Consider the following 20,619-nt stretch of genomic DNA (forward strand, 5'->3'; position numbering starts at 1 on the left):
TCCATGTAGAAATTCCTATGCATTGTTTGTGAACTGTAATTAAAATATCACCTGTAAATTTTACTTCTTTCTTCTTGAGATGAAGCCAAATTCACAACTTACTGATTTACATTAAGATTTTATTTGTTTTAATAGATTTAAAACACAGTTATAACGATGGCCCTTTTTAAAGGCGAATTTCCACTTGTATTGCTCACGCTCAACGAATCATCTCAAAGTAATTTTAATTTGACCACCATGACTGACATTTAGGTGAAACGCCAAATTAGTTATTCTGTTGGAGAGAATAACTGTTGCATGTTTTGGAATTTCAATAACATTTGGTGGATAAATTAGATATCAGGGACATATATGTCTGGGTGTATTCACTTATGTGATGTCAAGTCTCTGTCTCCACCACTGTAGAGGCAGTTCTGACAATAGAGTAGGACATAACAACAGAAATCGAGTAACGTTTCTGTTTTTGTAACTCTATCACACGCCGTGGATTCGCCTGTCCACGAGATAGATCTACTGATTTTAGACTCCACACCTCAGATGATGAAGATCCAGTGGAAGAGGTGTGGAATCGGCTTCGCCGTATTGGGTGTCTCGATCATTGTCGGATGATCGTCATACGTTAGGTTTTCATCCTCTTTGGGCAACCTGAATGTTTCGCATGCCCGACATAAGAGTCAGGAAACCTACATCCTATTTCATCATTATGCCTGGTAGAATAGTGCATTATAACATTATATAATGAGAAGGATAGATAGAGCGGACAGTTACTTTTTCCCCATGATGGAGGAAGTAAAAACAAGAGGGCGTATGTTTAATCTGAGAGCGGGGAGTTTTAAATAGCATGTAAGGGATAACTTTTCTTTTTACAAGAAAGCCAGTGGAGGTGGTGGAGTCAGATACAAACATTGTATTTAAGAGACATTTAGTCAGACAGTTAAATAAAGAAGGCATGTAAGAATACGTACCTAATGTGGGTAAATAGATGGGCACAAAGTCAGCATGAATGTGGTAGACCAAAGCGCGCGTTTATGTGCTGTACAGCTCTATTACTCTACGTCTCTCTTAGCTCTGACATGGACAAAGGTAACCAGGTTGACAGCGGAAAATAACATAGTACATAGGACAGTACGTCACAGTACAGATTCTTTGGCACAGGATGTTCTTCTGACCTACATATACCTGCTCCACGATCAATCTAACCCTTCCCTCCTACACTGTCCATAACCCTCCATTTTTTTTGCATCCATGTGCTTATCCAGAAGTCTCTTAAATGTCCCTATTGTATCAGCGTCTACCACTACCCTCGGCAGTTCATTCCAGGAACCCAACTCTCTGTGCAAAAATACCTACCTCTGATATCTCCCCTAAACTTTCCCCCACTCACTTCAAATGGATATTCTCTGGTATTGGCCATTGCCGCCCTGGGATAAAGGTGCTGGCTTCCCGCTCTATCTATGTCACTCAGATCCTATACACATCCATCAAGTTGCCTCTCATCCTCATATGCTCCAAAGAGAAAATCCCTAGCTCGCTCAACCTTTTCCTCATAAGACGTCCGCCAATCCAGGAAGCATCCTGGTAATTCTCCCCTGCACCCATCTAAAGCTTACCACATCTTTCTTATAATGAGTTGACCAGAACTAAACACAACAGTGTGGTCTAACCAAAGTTTTATAGAGCTGCAACATTACCTCGCTGCCCTTGAACTCCGTCCGCCGACTAATGAAGGCCAGCACACCATCCGCCTTCTAACCACCTTATCAACTGCACGGCAACTTTGAGGGAGCTATGGAATTGGGACACGATCCGTCTGTCATTACACATTGCAAATAATTCTGCTATTGACCTTGTTCACTGCCTTCAGGTTCGATCTTCCAAAGTGTATCACTTCACACTTCTCCGGATTGAAAACCATTTGCCACTTCTCCGCCCGACACTGCATCCTATCTATACTCCGTTGTAACCTACGACAATCTGCTAGACTATCCACAAAACCATCAATCTTCGTGTCATCTGCAAAATACTAACCCACTGGTAATTTCATCCTATTCTGGGCGGTGTTTACGGTCAATTCCGTATGGAATCGAGTGTGGTCCATGGAACATTGTTTTGCAATTATACCATTATATCTAAGTGACATGGGCTTCATGCTCAACTTCTCAGTTGCCGCATAAATTCAGCTCTTTATGTATTGACCCAGACTAAGTTCAGGAAAGAACTAAAGGATATGATTAAATATCCTTGCAATCTAATAACAAACATTATTCAGCGCTGAATGGAGTTCATGTATCCTTGGTGTTCAAGGTACTGGCACTCATCTTACTCTTTTCGCCCCTTAAACCACCCCTCCCGAAACCCAGCCTCGCAATCACCTAGGTATTGTCAGAAAAATCTGATCAGTTGATGATTTTGTGTGGTCTTAATGCCCTCCGGATAAATGCAGCAATCTGATCCTAAATGATCGGAGATATGGCCGCCTTCGTCAGTTATGCAGCACGGAACTATCCGTGAAGATCCTTATAATAATTTGGCACTTCAGCCTCACAAACCAAGTAGCGTTTCCATGATCAATCAGACCACAAAATGAAGTACGGGAAGAAAACACGGAAACATTATTGAGCAATTCATAAACCTCCTCAAAGTAGTCAATCAGATCGGACAATTAATTAATTTAGAATATTAGAATATTACCAACGTCAGAAATAACATAACTCACAAATACAAGAAAACTTGATAACTCTGACTATCCGGCCATAAAGCAGGCCAAGCAAACACTGCAGAAGGCAGAAATCATTTCGGTATAATCCAGAGTGTTTATATTAATAAGCGGTAGAAATTAACAGTGCATTCAGGTTCATTAAATAAAACACAATATCATCCTCGCACCCTGAAACCAAATATTTCTTCAAAAAATTAACACGTTAATATCCCCCAAAAAATACGAAATGGCAAAATTTAAAACACAATACTTTTGAAAATAATTGACTTGAAACATTCGGTGTCCACCATATAATAAACCACATACGGCCAATAAACCACCCCAAAAATTACAACTCTTCAGATTTATTAAATACATCGAAAGAAGTATGCCTTGCACCGGACAAGGTGAAGTTGGAATTCACCGGAATGTTTTTCAGGGATGAAGGGTTCCAGCTGGGAGGAGATACTGAATAACATGTGTTTGTTTTATCTGCTGAGGAGGAGGATGGGTGGGACCTGATTAAGGAATACGTAACTATGAGCGGCACTGAGAGGCTAGATTACAGGAAAAGTTCTTTATTGCTGGGTTAAGTAAAACAAGAAGGCATAGCTTTTGGGAAAGGGGAGACTTCGAGGAGACTTCAGAAGTTGCGAGGATCTAGAATGCCCTGTCTGAATGGGTGGTGGAGGCAGCGATTCGCAAAACACTTGAGAAGTATCTAGATGAGCACATGAAAGACCAAGGCACAGAAAGAGCCGGGCAAAGTACTGGTAACAGGAATAAGTATCTTTAGGTACCAGATGGTCAGATTGGTATGGACAGGGTAGCCGAAAACTTATTTATATACTGTATGAATCTGTGACTCTATGATTCCAATAACGCGATTTTCACACACTTGCTAAAGCTATACTGACAGCTTATTTTTATTATTATTCGGGATTTGTTTCCATTTACTAGCACTTGACACATCGTCTTCTATATCTTGGCCACTGAAGTGTCATCTGAAATTTCCTTCCAGATATGAGTTCTTTGCAAATTAAAGAGTCTCAATTTTCTTAAAATTTCAAATAAGCTGCAAAAATAAGTTTTCAGTAATTTGCCAATGCAGGCTAATTAACGAAAAAGAACTAGTGGATCCATTGGTTTCAGTTTCGTAAAAATCATTGGAATTCTGAGCAGTATGGAAGGATTGGAAAACGAATAATGTTATAAATAGAAGAGTGTGGGGCAGAATGTGACAACTACAGGTCAATTAATCTGACGCTTGCTTTGAAAAATGTTGGACTCATTTTTCAATTACCAACAGAACATTCCGAAAGTCATAAACTGATCACTGAGAATTATTTCCCTCAAGAGAAAGACTCAGAGTAGGCTGGGCAATCACAAAATAAGGGTAATTAAGGATAACATAAAGATAACTTCCCAAATTTTATCAAACTGTTGTGAATCCTTGTATTTTCATCTTCAGAATTTGTGCAGTCCTCCAGTACCTATCTATAGTAATTCCACTTACTAAGGCTTGGTCTGTAGAATTTTGTGCCTTGGTGATCCATGTGCTCGTCGAGATAGTTTCTTAAATGTTGCGTGAGTACCTGCCTCCACTATGTCAATATCTTCTAGATTCCAACTACTCTCTTGGTATTAAAAAAAAGATCCGCTTTGAACATCTTATTCCTTACTCCAAACCTATGCTCTAGTTTGACAGGAAATTCCTCCGACAACCCAACATATTTATGTCCCTCATAATATAGGTAACAGGAAGCAAGGTACACCGATGTCACTGGGCTTCCAATTACGAAAGAAGGTCCTTCAACATCGCCATCCGCCTCCGTTTACTAGACGGAGCTTTGCATTAAATTTTCCAAGTTACCTCGGATCTTCATGGGTTCTAAACTTTTAGACCAACCTTCCACATATAACCGTGTCAAGGTTCTTGCTGAATTTCATGTAAACCGGATCAACCGCAAATCCTCGTCAACATATTTGTTCAATCTCTTCCAAACATTCAGTCAAACAGGATCTATTGCTAGCACAAAGAAATGCTGACAATGTCTAATCAAAGATTGCCTTTCCAAGTGTAGATTAACCCTGTTACTCGGATATTTTTGCCAGCAACTGCCCGAGCATCGACGAATGTCCAACAGACCCATAAATTACAATTTGTCAATGCTGCCGCTTTGTAATAAAAATATCACATTTCGGAATAGTCAGCACGGCATCTTGCCTGGGAAATCGTGCTTCATAAATCCCATAGAGTTTTTCGAAGAGGTAACCAAGAGGATTGATGAGGACACGACAGTGGGCGTTGTCTTTATGGACTTTTGCAAGACCTTGGTAAAGGTCCCACATGGAGATTGTTTGGTTGATAGATGGCATGGATCCAGGGAGACTGGATATATACTTCGATTGACGCTTGGAAGCTGAAGGCAATTGTGAAAGTTTTGTACTTTAGACTGGAGGCTTGTGACTATTTGTGTTCCCCTGGGATCGGTGTTGGACCCATCGTTGTTCGTCATTTATATAAACTTTTTTGATGAGAATGTACAAAGCATTTTTGCACATTCGTAGATTAGATTAAAATAGGTGCCATTGTAGGCAGTGAATAAGTTTATCAAAAATGATCTTGATCGGCTGGGTAAGTGGGCAGTGGAATGACAAATTACGCTCAATTCAGTTAAGCGGTAGGCGTTGCATTTCCTGAAGTCAAACTAGGGTAGGTAGTGCCTGGGGAGCGTTGAAGTGCAGAGGAGCCTAAGAGTACAAGCACAGAGTTCCCTGAAAGTTGCGCCACGTGAAGACAGTGTGGTGAAGAATGCATTTGGCGCGCTGACCTTCTTCATTCAGGGTACTGAGAATATGAATTAGCATGTTATGCTGCAGATGCACAAGACGTTGGGCGAGGCCGCACCTACAGCATTGTGTGCAGTTTTAGTTACCATGTTAAAGGAAAAGAGAATTAAAAACACACCAAAGAAGATTTACGGGAATGTTACCAGGACTGGAGAACCTGGGTTATAGGGACATGTTGCGCAGGCTAGGAGTTACTTGGAGAGCGGGAGACTGAGAGGTGATCTAATTGATATGTTTCGGATCTATTTTTTTTTCATGTTTTCATCTTGACTTATTCCCAGAGCATTGTAAGTCTAAGGAGTTATAGTATTCTGAAATATTTTATGGGCAATAAAAACAGCACTAATTTGGTGCATTTTATGGCTGAGAGGTGCTTTACTTGTCGGTATAATTTAATAACTTCAGATGTTGGATTAAAGCTGAAGGTTTGACTTGGAGTGCTTTTTAAATTCTGGGTGATCCATAGCTTCCGTCGGGATCTATTTGAGGTGATTTACTGGTGTGATTGCACTTTGGTTCTGAGGAGGTGTGCATGTTTTGGTTGTTTTGCAGGACCGAAGTGCTGCATTGGTTTAAGTTTCATTGTTCTCAGGAACAGTGGCAATTCAAGATATTGAATTGATCTGAATTGGCATTTGTGTACAGGGTGATGTGATATTTTGAATTTTAGAGGGAGAAATCAGATATGTTGTATTATTTTCTGGGACTAATAGACCTGAGATTTAGAATGGTTTGCAGCTCTTTCGGTGTGTGTGCCGTTGTAGAATTTTGATCCGTTTCATGAGGTATTGAAAGGTTCTGTGGTGATTGAATATTTTGAGGAAGCCGAACTGAGAGTTTTATTACAGTGATGCACTGCATGACCTTGACATGGTGTACCACTTTGAGGAACTGTTAATTCTGAGGGACTACATTGTACTAAGTGCCATGCGAGCACCGCATAGCACGTTATATTGCTGTCATTATTGGCCCGTGGTACAATGTTAACTTTGCTGTTTCATGAATCAAATGAGCTGTATTATTCTGAGGTGTTTTATATATCTAATTGATGTTATTACTTTCTGTTTGGTAGTTCAGAGAGCATGCTTGATTTTGAAGTGTTGTATTGGTCTGACTGTTTTCTTGTGTTGATATTCTTCATTTGTCGTAGATATTACACTACGTTTGAGGTGTTTTCTTGTTGAAATACTACATTGTACTGAAGAATTACAATAGAATGTTGCACGACTCGTTAAATATCTGTAGGCAGGTACAAGTTGCAACGGAAACTAAGATGTTACAGTTTATTGGTCGCAGAAATAAATATGTAAGTAAACAGTTTATACTTCAGTTATGTAAGTAGTTGGTGATATCAGGTTAGGAGTAGAGTGTGGAACATTGGCCTGCTTATTTGAAGTAAGAATGTTAATATGCTGGTGGCTTTTTCAAAGAAGATTTACAGGAACAGTAAGAAATGGTTGAATTGGCCTTTCAAGGAAGGCCAGACGTCTTTCTGTTTGAGATTAGAAGAGTGATCCTCGACAATATAGAAACATATAAGATCCTGAGGGGTCTTGTCGGGGAGGATCTGAAGAGGATACTTCCTGATTCAGAAAAAAAAACTAGGAGCAGGGGTCACTGTTCAAAGCAACAGAGGCCGCACTTTAAAGCATCTGAGAATTTGTATTTTCGTCCTTTCAGCGCTTTATTAGTCTTTGGAATTCACTTTCCCAAAGGGCAGTAGGGGAACATTATTTTGACTGTTTACATAGCAGAGAGAGAAAGGTAGTTGATTAACAGGGGGTTGAAAGATCGTGACCTGTAACCGGAAAGGCATAGATTAAGAAAATCAGATCAGCTATGACCTTAATACGTTCACAAACAGATTAAAATACCTCATGATCTACTTCCGCTCCCAGTTGATATGTCCGCAAGTGTTTTATTAACTTGTTTTACTCTACGTTTCACATGTGTTGTGCTATTTTGAGGAAGATGTTATTGACATGCAACAGAATTATAGGGTGCTTTAATTGTAGTATTTTGACAAACTCTGCTGACCAAGACGCTTCAATGTTTCCACATGATTATTTTTTTGCTTTAATCGGGGGAGTTCAATTAGTATACAGCTCATTGTGGTCAGGAGACTCTTACATTATTTTTAGGAGGGTAATGCTTCCATTATAATATCGTTTTTAGATGCGTATAGGTCTGCCATATTAGTTTCAGGAGCATAATGAGTCTCAGGATAAAGATATCTTCAGATGTTTCATGCGTCTCAGGTTTTGCATGACTTTGCACTGCCTTCTGGTCGTAAAGTGATTTATTATTTCGAGGAGTTTTTTTCGACATGATATATTGTTTTAAGAATACAAGTCTTTTATGCTTTATTACTGTGGGGAGCGCGATTAATACATTTTAGGCGTTCATACGTTGTCCTACTTTGCAGGTGCTGGGCTTTTTAATGAAGCGTTATTTAATTTCTGTTTTTGATGGGACAGGCTAGTTACGTCATTTTGAGGTATTATTCGTGTTCAAGGTGCTATATTGGCGTAACATCGATAAGTACTCCTGTAGAATTCTGAGGGTCTATGTGGGTTTGCGGTGCGTAACATTTGTTGTGTGGTATCAGCCAATTGCTTCGCGATTATGAGTTTGTTTGTAGGCCTGTGTCGGTATATTTTTAAAATTACTTTCAAGACTGAGTTTGTTGTCGCCTTGTTGGGCGATTACTCAAATAAAGTCTCCAACATTTTCGGCACAGGTGAGGGAAAACCGTTGTTTGTGCAACTGCTCTCAGAATTGAATGCATTTGGCAATTCGCATGGAAGGATACTTGATCAGTTCCTTCATTTGATCCCGGAACTTAGTTTGGGTCACGGCGTAAAGAGCAGTGTTTGTGCAGCAGCTCAGTATCTGGAGCATGAAGCCTATTTCTTGGATAGAATGTGGTGGAAGTGCAGGACAGTAACCCAAATAATAAAGTCGGTTCCAAAAACTAGACAACGTAAAAGGTGCCCATAACAGAATAAAATTCCCTGAGATAACAAGTAGTAAATTAAGGGATTTCTTTCGGCTTTCCATCTCTGTGTCTTTGGTAGTTTCATCATTGTTCGGATTCCGGAGTCTCTTGCGGGCTCTGCCGGCCACCAAGACATGTCTGATGGTTAACGCATTGAGCAGTAGAATCAGGACAAATGGGATCACAGGTGTCAGGAGATAATGGAGGAAAGCTATTGCTGCCCAGACCGGTGAAAGTAGAGAACGGACTCCTTGTAAACAAAACATAGGCCCCATATTGCTCGGCCCATATTCACCTTTGAGCATAAAATACCAGAAAACATTTTTTAAGCAGCTCAGGAACGACACTGTTGCCAGAACCACAAGTGCCCTTTTCTCTGTGCAATGGGTAGCTTTCAGTTTCTGCCAACGGATGGCCACAAAGCGATCAAAGGTGAATGCGACGGTGAACCAGACAGAACAGTCTGTGGCTGCGTAAAGGAGGACGGCGTGGATGTTGCACAAACGAAGGGAATGCAGTAAAGGAACCGGAGTCCGATAAGCAATTGGAATATGCCTCAATATCAGGTCGAGTGTAACGATCAGAAGATCCGAGACTGCCATGGCAATTAGGTAGCGAGTGACACCTTTGGAGAGCCCACACTTTCCTCGAGATAGGATCGCAATCGTCACTAAGTTCACTGCAAGTGATATGGATGGGAGACGAAACAGGAATTACAAAACTGAGTTGGATGAAAGTTACCAGTCAATTTGACTTGCACAACTTCGACATTTGCAAACACATTTTATCTTTCTTAACGTAATCTAATTGATTTTACATTTACGTAATTTTGTGCCTTGCTCTCGGATTATTACTTCATGAAATGAACCAGTGAATGGGAATTACCTCCTGGAATAAAAACATCACGTGGCACATATTATTATTTGGGGGAAATAGCAACAAAATTTCTGGGTTTATGCTCTCTGAAGTTCAGAAATCTAAACAACGAAGAGGGATTACAATGAAGCAATATTACGAACATCTCATTTTGCTTGTTGCAAAATTTGGGATAAGAATGACCCTTCCAGTCACTGGGATATCTCGAACGGTCTTATATGAAGGGATCGACTATTAAAGAACAGAAATGAAGAGTCATTTGATCACCCAGCTTGACCTGAATCTTTCAAACTGCTTATACCATGAAGACGCATTGTTTTAGTAATATCAAGACACATATTAGTGTATGTTTTTATATCATGAGAGTTAGGGTAGTTGGTGTCATTTTTTGTAAAAGCAAACTTAACTTTATGCAATAGCAACAAACATAAGAAAGTGAGTAGAGAAAAGGTAGAATCAGGAATTGTCCTTTGCTTGCCCAGAGATTAACAACATCATTTATGTTCCGGCACTAATCGCGCACTGCTTGAACTCTTTAATAAAAGAATATCTGTCGACATTCTTGAGGAAATACGCAACCACGGGCACGCAAGTCTATGGAGTCGCAAAAGCTTAGGTAAACAAAGCATATTCTAATTCACCCCTTCCTTTAAGAATATCATCTCTAGTTTTAGACAGCCCAGCAAGGAAAAGCAGTTCTTTGTATCTTAAATGTCAAATCGCGTGAGATTTCCTTTTTACGTTTCCAGTGGACTACTTTTCCAACTTCTAATCTAAAGGGAACGCACTCCTGTTACTCTTATCACAAACAACAAGCCTGCCATCCCATAAGGAAATATGCTGAAAGTTCCTTGTAAGCTAATATATCATTCCTTATGTAGGAAGACCAGATGAAGTTTCACCGAGGCTTAATAATTGGAGAATAGCGTGTCTACACTCGCAATTAATTCCTTTTGCGGCAAAGCCAACATCGCCCATACCAGTATAATGCATGTACGTTAACATTTAGTGTGTCCTATTCTCAGACAAGTAGATTGCTCAGAACACTTATGAGTATACAACAGCTTCACAATCAGCGTCCAATCCTCTCTACGTTTTTATGCAAAGAAAAAGGGGTTTACCGATGGGCATATTAGGGTGCGTGAGCGAACCAAGCCGTTCCAAGAAGTCTTGTAACAGGCTAAAGGCAGAAAGCAAGGAATAATTTTGAAAAATTCGGCTTGCTGAAGCGGGATGCATGAAATGTTATATTCAGGAGTTAGTGATTGTTGCACCGATCTACTGATACGTTTTTGTGCCAAAGATATCGACATACTGTCCCAACAGAGATCAAATAACCAGAGGACACAACGACTGTTGTTAACTGTTTCCAAATTTATTTGAAAGCGAAATACGAGAAGGAAAAAAAATGTTCAAATTCAGTATTTAATTTAATACGTTTGTAGTGCTGTGTGAAAGGAGAATTGAAATGGGCTACGGAAGGGCAATGCCGAGTGCAAATGAGTAAAATTGTGATATTGTTTACCTGAGAAACAAGATGGGTTGATGCGTGCAGGAGACCGTTTCGTGGAACTTGTTGTGACACTATATGTGGTCAGAGCAACTTTATATAAACTTTTGTTTTAAAAGTATTTTATCTGGGAATCTGTTCAGGACAGTTCCACGAATAATTCTATCTGGAATTAGACAAGATCTGCACAGCGGCTGTAGCAACAACTGAATTATGGCAGGTCAGAATACAGGCAAAATTATGATAGTAATAGAACGTAATAGTAATATGGGGAGTGCGAGTTTAGCAGTTAGCTCAAGGTGAATACGCAATTCAAGGTCGTGAACGAAGAAACTAATCCTTAGACATGACCCGCGATGAACATGGAGTCAGTTGCTCGGGCGTAGAATTAGTTACTTCAAGACGAGTTGTTACCAGACAAGATATTGCATACTTTGAAATGAGAGGAACATGAAATCACTTTACGTTCATGTTCCACACTTCCGACTGCTGGTTATAGAAATCTATCAAAGGACAGAACATTAACGGTGCTAAGAAAGTACGTGGAATGAATTCTAATGCAGTCAGTTGGTTTTCCAATTACTACATTGCGAAAGAAATATGGAAAGAATGACTAAATAAGCAAAGAAGTGAGAAGAAAAGCATGAAAAATGCATCTAAATCTTCAGAATTAACGTTTACTCATTGTGACTCACCAGGTATTGCAATAATGGCAAGGACGGGATAATACACAGGTTGAATTGTCCAGAGTGCATAATAGAATCGCCTGTCCAAAGAAAGCCGATAATGAGGTGAAGAGAGCACATCAAACGCCCAGAAGATATTCTTCCGACTCATTGCTTTTACATTCAAGCTTCTGTTGAATTCGCTTCCTCTCTGAGAAAACGTTGGTCTCCGTCTGTGCCGACGGTGCTTCACTCCCAGACACTATGCGAAAACTCTTTGAAATAAATCACTTATTAATGGAAAAGGGCAACCCTCCTGTGAATAAATCAGTCCCTGTAAAAACTGAAAATAATTGCACGCAGTGTGCAAATAAATTCAGTTAACTCCTTCTGCACCAAGTGTTGTTGATTTGAAAAATATCTGAACGAATCCAGGCGAAGTGTGTTGGTTCTTTTGTGAGGTAAACAATTGGAAGTTCTAACCGGAATCGATTAGTTCATATTGGGGATGGAAGTTGTATCTGATGACTCGAGAATTGCAGTTCATGTTTTCCGATTTAACTGACAGATGGTCCAACCACGTAGCTGCTCTAATATCGCGCTCTTCTTGTGATTCTGAGGGTCTGCTCGCCATAATCGAGGAAGATATAAACCGTTACATGTGAAGTAATGGGTATAGAGACGAGAATGAAAAAAAAACGATTATTGGACTTCAGTCAAGCCAGATCGATTTCTTAGATTACTTACGCAGATGACCATTGATAAGACAAACTTCATATATCTGGTCTATCAAATTACATTTGTACACACACTATCTGTGTGGATAAGAACATTCTCACATGAGAATGGAGGGGCCTGGCAGCAAAACTGAAACCTTGCGACGTCATAGAAATCAGATAGTAGCGATGACTGCTGATTGTTGGAGGAACGTTCAGAGTGGGGTTATGAAAAATATCTTTTTGTTGGCTGCGGGTGATGTCTGTTTACGTATAAAGCGCAAAGGATCTTGCAGATGAACCAAATATCACAATAATAAACAACGAGCAATTTTGCTGAAGGCTTCAGGCAGCCAAGAGAAAACAGCGAGGCTATCAGTAGGAAGGAGCGCCTTTAAATTTAAGAAAGGTAAATCTTAGGGATGTATTGGTGGTTAACAGAGTAAGAAGAGGCAAAGTCATATTTATAGTTCAATCCAAGGAAACAGTGGACTTGCGTCATTGAAAACAACACAACAAGGAAAAATGGCTGGCATTCATAGAAACGCGGCGCGCGCAAACACACACTCTCACACACACACACACACACACACACACACACACACACACACACACACACACACACAGAGAGAGAGAGAGAGAGAGAGAGAGAGAGAGAGAAATAGACTGATTATACAGAGTAAACAGGATATAGGCGGCATGAAGTACAGAGCAAGCTGAATTGCATAAACATTTTGGCCGAGATTAAGTGACAGACTGCAGCAAGGGCGCGGCAAGGTCGCTGCATACTGTATCAATGGATTCGTTGTTGTATGATGCAGACGATTGTCCAAACATTACAAACAGTTTAGAATATACATGTTTGTCAAAACTTTGGAACAGAAGGTTAAGAATTAGCAACTACTGATACCGTGCTACCTAATGTGTCAGAATGTGGGAAACAGCTTGAGCAAAACTGATTGCTGAGGTGATCTGCCATGTGACAAGAAGTTCTGCTCCTGCGACAGGATGTTGTTTGATCATACGTATAAAAGAAGGGGAGGTTGCCATTGATGGAGTGAACTTCATTTTGAAGGAGCAGCCTGTGGTGCCAATATTCATAACTGAGAAAAATTGTTTTCATTCGCTGTCGCCAGGATTTCTCAAAAGCAGAATGAATGCGAGAACTTTGTGTTGCATTCCCTTCATAGCTTGTTGTTTCATAGAATAATTCACCAGCCTTTGCCTTAAGACTTTATTTCTGTCCGAGTGTTATCCAGGGCCATTGAACACATTTACATTTCCTGCTGCAAAGTACAGCATAAAGAAATAAGAAATTAGTTTTCTTCAGCAGTGCTAATAGTTTTTCTTCTTGTTATTAATTGTGAAATAAAACTATTTTCTTGAACATATTGATTGTAACAATCCATTTTATAATTAAACCATATTTTGCAACATTCTAGGGTAACCCACCTAATATCTTGAAGAATAAAGAAAAAGTTTCCAAGGGAAGGAGAAAGAGACTATAGAATACGGAGGTGGATGCCACTCGATGTGTAATGTTGTTGCCTAGTTACTGATTACATTCGGTAGCCTGAAGTTTAGAAAACGGAGATAGAAAATGCTGCAAAGAATCTATCCTATGCCCTACCCTCATCGATCATCCACGGCGCCTCCTCAACAATACTCAATTATGTTGGAAGGAATGAAGTCTTCCGTGCAAATCCATTTTAACTATCCCTAATAAGTCTTTGCTGTTCCACATGTGAGTAGATCCTATCCCGAAAAATCCCCACTAATAATTTCCCTACCACTGATGTCAGGTTCACCAGCCTATAATTTCTCGATTTGTCTCTACTGTCCTTCTTTAAAAAAAGGATAAAAAAATATTGTCTGTTCTCCAGCCCTCTCATATTGCATAGGTGGGATTTTCATCTTACTGCTCTTCAAGAGACCAACAGCTCATCCTTCCTAATATCATCATGGCCTAGAATGCCTCTCAGTTTTCCATGTTCCCCTTCTTGCTGAATGCAATTGCGAAATACTCCTTTAGTATTTCGCCCACTTCCTCTGGCTCTAGACGTATATTTCCTCCTCCATTCTTTTGTGGTCCCACTGTTAGCCAAGTTAACTTCTTGTTTTTAATGTATGCATAAAATGTCTTGGAATTTTCCTTAAACCCTATCGCCATGGACATTTCACGCTACCCTTTAGATCTCATGATTCCCTATTTAAGTTCTCTCCTTTTATATTCCTCAGGGGCTCTGTCCGATTTCAACTTCTGAAACTTTACATTTTCTTCCCTTTTCCTTCTGACTAGACTTGCAACATCTCTCGTCATCCATGGTTCCTCAACCTGGCCATTCTTGTCTTTCTTGCTCACAAGAACATGTTGGTCCTGAATTCCTACCACCTGTACTTTAACAAACACCCAGTTATCAGATGTGGTCTTTCCCACTAAAAAATTGCTCCCGATTTATGCTCCACAGCTCCTGACAAATTCGGTTGTAATTAGCCTTTCCCCAATTCCGCACTTTCCTCAGAAATCTAGTCTTATCATAATCCAAAACTTGCCGAGTTATGATCACTGTTCCCAAATACTCTGCCATTGAAATTTCTATAACTTGGGCAGGCTCACTTGCCAATACAAGTTCTAGTTTGGCTTCTGGTTGGTCTATCTACATACTCTCTAAGTAAATATTCCTGGCTGCATGAACCAAATTCTGCCCGATCTAAGCCTATGGCACATGGGGAATCCTACTCAATTTTTAGAAAATCAAGCTCACCCATTATAACTACCATGCAGCTTTTAAATATTTCCAAAGTCTGCTTACATAGCTGTTCCTCTGTTTTCCGTTGGATCTCTGGAGGCCTATAGTGATCAAAGTGATTGCACGGCTCTTAATCCTCAGCTTCTCCCATATAGCCTTAGAGAATTAGCCCTCCAGCAAGTTATCTCTAAATGCAGCTGTGACATTCCTCCTTATTTAGTAGGGCAACTCCTCCCCCTATTTTACACCCCTCTATTGCGTCTGAAAAAACTGAACTCTGGAACTTTGAGTCTCTCAATCATGTTTCTGTAATGACAGCAACATCGTAACCTCCATGCACTCACTATTCCACACTCTGTTTATGTGCCTTATCCAGAATTCTACACGTCCTGAAGTAAATACATTTCAGCCCCACCTTGTTCATTAACCTGGTCCTGTCTGTCCTTAATTTCAACATTGACCTAACCTTTGCCTTCACTGCTGGACGATTTCTCTGGTTTCCGACGTCCTGTGCGCTTATATGAGCGCTCTGAACTAGCATCAACAAGTCTCCCTGCAAGAATATTAACGTTCCTCTAGTTTAGATGCAGCTGTCCTTCTTATACCGGTTTACCACCTGCCATAGAAGAAAGCACACGAATCACGTATCTCAAGGCCACCCTTATACACCAGTCCTTAGTATTTATCTGTACGATCTTCGTATTTCTTGTCTCGGCAGCAAATGGCCCAGGGAGTAATCCCATAATTACAATCTTAGATGTCCTGCCTTTTTACCTTTTTTCCTAACTCCCTAATATCCCTTTGTTTGACCTCATGGCTATATCCGTAGTACCAATATGAACCACCAACTCTGGCTGTTCACCGTCCCCTTTCAGAATGCGCTGTGCGTCCTCGGAGACATCCTTGACCCTGGCACCAGGGAGGCAAAACTCTATTCTGGAGTCTAGTTTGCAGTCTGTTACTCCGACTGAGAAGACGACTATCACCGCTGATAACCTAATCTTTCACCTACCTCACGATACAACGGAGCTAGCCGTGGTGCCACTGATCTGGCTGTTGGTATTTTCTCCCGAGAGGTTATCCGTCCAAAATTATGCAAGAGAATATACTTGTTTGAGAGCGGACAACCAGCGAAGACTCTTACACTACTTCTCTGTCCCTCCTGGCGGTCAACTACCTATCAGACTGAACCTTTGGTGTGACCACCTCAATGATACTCCAATCTACAACACTCTCTGCCTCCTGTGTGCTCTTCAGTGAAACCAACTTCCATTCCAAACGATCCATGCGGTCTGAGAAGAGTTGTAATTGGACACACTTCCAGCAGAGGCAGTCGTCAGAGACATTTGACTTCTCCAAGATAATCCACATTTCACAGCAGGAACACATACTGCGCTAACTGTAATTACAACACGTTTTACAAACGAATGGACAGAAAAGGAAACAGACATCTTACTCTTTTAAGACAAGTTCCTAAGGTCTTAAAGGGTAAGGACTCTGGACACTGCCTTTGGAGTTAAAATGAATTATTCGTAAAGACAAACGTGGGACAGAATGAACGGGAACGGACGCAGTGATTTGGTCCAGAAGCCCAGAGAGAATCTGCGCCCCTGGACTTTCTGGCAGAGCCTCCATTCAGTAACCGACACGCTGGCGGAGACCTCCAACTCAAGGGGGATCCCTTCCTGTCGGAGGGCAATTGGCAGCTCTTGCTCCACAGCTTGCTTAGCTGCCTTAAAGGCAGCCTGCTGTTCAGGTCTCCAGCAAAAGATGGCCTTCCTTCGAGACCCTATAGAGGGGTCTCAGGAGCATGGTGAGTTGGGGTAAAGGCTGCCACTAATAGTCGAGGAGAACCACGAAGCTCTGGGTGTTAGTTTTGTTGGAGGGGACGGCAAAATTTAAAATTTTGTTTCTGGCAGTGTCAGGAATATCTCTAGTGCCTGCGTGCCACTGGATCCCGAGAAACAATACATTCTGGGCTGAGCCTTGCACCTTTTCCATATTAATGGCCCAGCCCCGTTCTCTAAGGGAGGAGATTAGCATATCAAGAGCCTCTGAGACAATGGCCTCAGAGGGCCCTTGTATGAGAATGTTGTCAATGTAATGGGCGGTTGACACCCCTGGAGGAAATTGAATAGTTTGCAAATCTCGGGAGATTAACCCGTGGCATATTGTGGAGCTATGTATGTACCTTTGTGCTAGACGTTGGAAGGTATATTGTCTCCCATCCCAGGTGAATTCAAATTGGTCCTGCGAGGTGTAATAGAGGAGGATGGAAAATAATGCATTAGCCAAATCCATAACGGCATACCAGTGTTTGTCTTGGCGCCCTGAAATATCCTCTACCAGCGGGGTAGGCAGTCTTGTTAAGGTGTCTGTAGTCCACCATCATGCGCCACGTCCCATTCTTTTTTTTTTTGCGGACGGGCCAGACCGGGATTTTGAAGGGGAAGGCTGCGTGTCGTATGACTCCCTCCCGCAGCAGGGCTTGGACAGCCTCTGTGATGTCTTGATGTCCCCCCACCCGGCACCCTATAGTTTCGACTGCAGACGTCCTTGGAGGGAGCGGGAGAAACAATCGGTTCCGACTTGGCCGTAGCCCAGGCGAATCCAAAAGTGAACTTGCCGCGGTTAGTGTGTAGGGACTGTCCCTTTAAGACGTTGATCCCCAGTCTGCACCCAGGCGAAGCTGCTATTAAAACAGTTACAGTTCGAGGAGGTTTGTTCCAGATGGCCATGCGGACCTTGACTTCCCTCGCGAGCAAAAGGGACCCCCAACCCCTCTAACTGCATCTGTGCCCCCTTCCACGCAGCGGTGTTCCCCGGGACGATGGTGTGTTGGGCACCCGTGTCGACGAGTGCCATCCATCTCTGCACGTTCCCATTTCCCCAGTGTAGCGCTACTGGTATATGTGGCCTCAGGTCCCCCGGGCGGGGGAGAGTGATGGAGCAAACGCGCTGGGGTCCCTGGCCTTCATCCTATGGGAGGGCGGTGGAGGTCTGCCACCCCGTGGGCGAGGGATTCTGCTTGCGGAAATGGGACTTTCATGTCGCAGCAGATCTTGGAGCTGAGTCCTGAGGACAGGGGAGACTGTTTCAAGTGGAGGAGGGGCAGAGGTAGTATCAATGTCTGCGGGGCAGCTCACGTGGTCGACAGTTGGGGGCGCCCCCTGCGTCGGGCTTGGTCCTGGAGTGGCTGTGGGTCTTCCCCCAGCCGGACTTCTTCCCCCAGCCGGACTTCTCCCCCGCAGAGCTGTTTCCACGGCGCGTGGAGAGCGGAGGTCCGGACCCCGTTTATGCTGGCGCGGTTCACCCCTGCGCGCAACAGGTTTGGGTACAACTGTTTGCACGTGAAGCGAGGGGTTGTGTCTACAGCCCTCGTCTCCGCTCTACGGACCTCGGTGAGCGCCCCCCGCTGCATGTACTCTCACCCTTCCAGGAGAGTGAAGGCTTTCCATACGGTCTTGCCACTAGCCGGTCCCATGAGGGGCAGGACCACTGGCATCATGTCGGAGCGCGCGGTAGCGACCAGATATCCCACTAGACCGCTGGTCGCCCTGGTGTTGTCTAAACCTTCGAGGTTGCCGGTCCCCTCATAGATGCCAGTCTCTAGCGCCCATTCCCGGATGACCCTGGTGCCCTCACTGTCCGTGCTCCACTGTGGTCGCCCTTATAAATCCCACTCGAGCAGGGTAGAGTACCAGGCCCTCACGGCGGTCACTACCCGATCCCAAAGGGTAACGCTGTCCCCGATCACTCCCAGTGGCGCCCGCAGGACGATATTAATGCTCTGCTTGTCAGACAAGCTCCTTAGAGCGCTCGCTTCCTGTTGAGAGAGTCTCACGTTGGGGGACCCTCATCCCACAGTCGGAGCAGCCATGCGGCCAGCAGTTCACCCGACCTCTCGCGGTACCGATCTACCAGCTGGGTAAGCTCCTGGACTGAGAAGTCCCGGGGTCCGTGGTCTGAGGGCACTTTCCCCTGCGGAGGCCCCATCCTGACTACCCTCCCTTCTGGGGGGGGGGGGGGACCTGAGACTGAGTTACGACGGGTTGAGCATCCAGTGGTTCGGGTTCGTAGGGGGGAGGGAAGATGTGATGAGAATCATGCTGTTCGAGTACTCCTCCTCATCATTATCCATCCATATGCCACGCCGGACCAAGGGCTGCTTGCGCTTGCTGTAGCTGGATCAGCCTGCAGGCGATCTTAGTACCCCTGGCCTCGAGGTCGTTGGCCCGGGTCTGGGCAGTCTGAACTGCCTCCTCCAGCACACAGCATCGCTGCTGGAGCATCTCTGTCTCCCTTTCCTTCTGTAGACATGTATTCTGCAACTGGCTAGTAATCCCTTTGGTCCTGGGAAATCCCCACTTCTGGAGGAGGATGACCACGTGGTGCTCCAGTTTCTCACCACGGGGTTCTAACTGCTCAGCCCGGTCCACTGGCTTGCCGTGGTCTGCCAGCATGGTTCCCAAGATCTCAAATCCCTCACTATCATCGGTCCACCCGGGAATCCTAGCCTTAGTGCCTGCACTGGCCTTCTTCCCTCTGCTCCAAAACATACTTCCCCGCGCGCGTCTGTGTCCAGCGAAGACCTTCAAGACCCTGCTTGCAGCGCCAGATGTTGTAAGACAAGTTCTAAGGATTTAAGGGGCAAGTACTGTGGACACAGTCTTTGAAGTTAAAATGATTTATCGCAAAGACAAACGCGGGACAGGATGAACGAGAAGAGACGCACACTTACACACACGCACACGGATGATCACGAACGTGGGGCTAATCACAACAAGGGTGAGATACACACACACACACACACACACACACACATTGCCTCCGCTTGTTGCTGTTCGCCCTCCTCACCAACACCTCACTGCAGCACTTCCCCTCGAGGCAGTCCTTCTAAAATGGCTGCTCCCTTTTATTCTCTGTTTGGCATCACGGTGCGAAAATAAATAGTCGTTACTGACTCTTCTTAGCGTAGGAATCGCATTAACCTCATTCTGTCGGAAATATTGTTGGCTCCAGAAAAACATAACAATATTGTTTCCTCTCAATTCCCCCTGAAATGACAAAGGAAGCAGCCGAGTTGCACCTAACAATGGGGACGTGCATTAGGTGCCACCGACATTTTACACATTTGCTGTAACTTTAGACATTGAATATTTTCCATCAGTCCCATTGTAACAACGACTCTAACTTCCTGTGCATTGCTTGTGATCTGTAATTAAAATATTAGCTGTAAATTTTCCTTCTGTCTACGTGAGATGAATCTAAATCATAACTTACTGATTTCCATTGAGATTTAATTTGTTATAATACATTTGAAATGCAATTATAGCGATGGTCCTTTTTAAAAGGCGAATTGCCACTTGCATTGCCAACGCTCAGCGAATCATGTCAAACTAACTTTATTTTCACCAGCATGACTAATACTTAACGAACATGCCAAATTATTTCTTCTATTAGAGAGAATAACTGTTGCATGTTCTGAGAATTTTAATACAATTTGATGGATAAATGAGATATTAGGGACATATATGACTGGGTGTTCTCACA

Source organism: Pristis pectinata, chromosome 20, assembly GCF_009764475.1.
Source record: "Pristis pectinata isolate sPriPec2 chromosome 20, sPriPec2.1.pri, whole genome shotgun sequence".
NCBI classification, from domain to species: Eukaryota; Metazoa; Chordata; class Chondrichthyes; order Rhinopristiformes; family Pristidae; genus Pristis; species Pristis pectinata.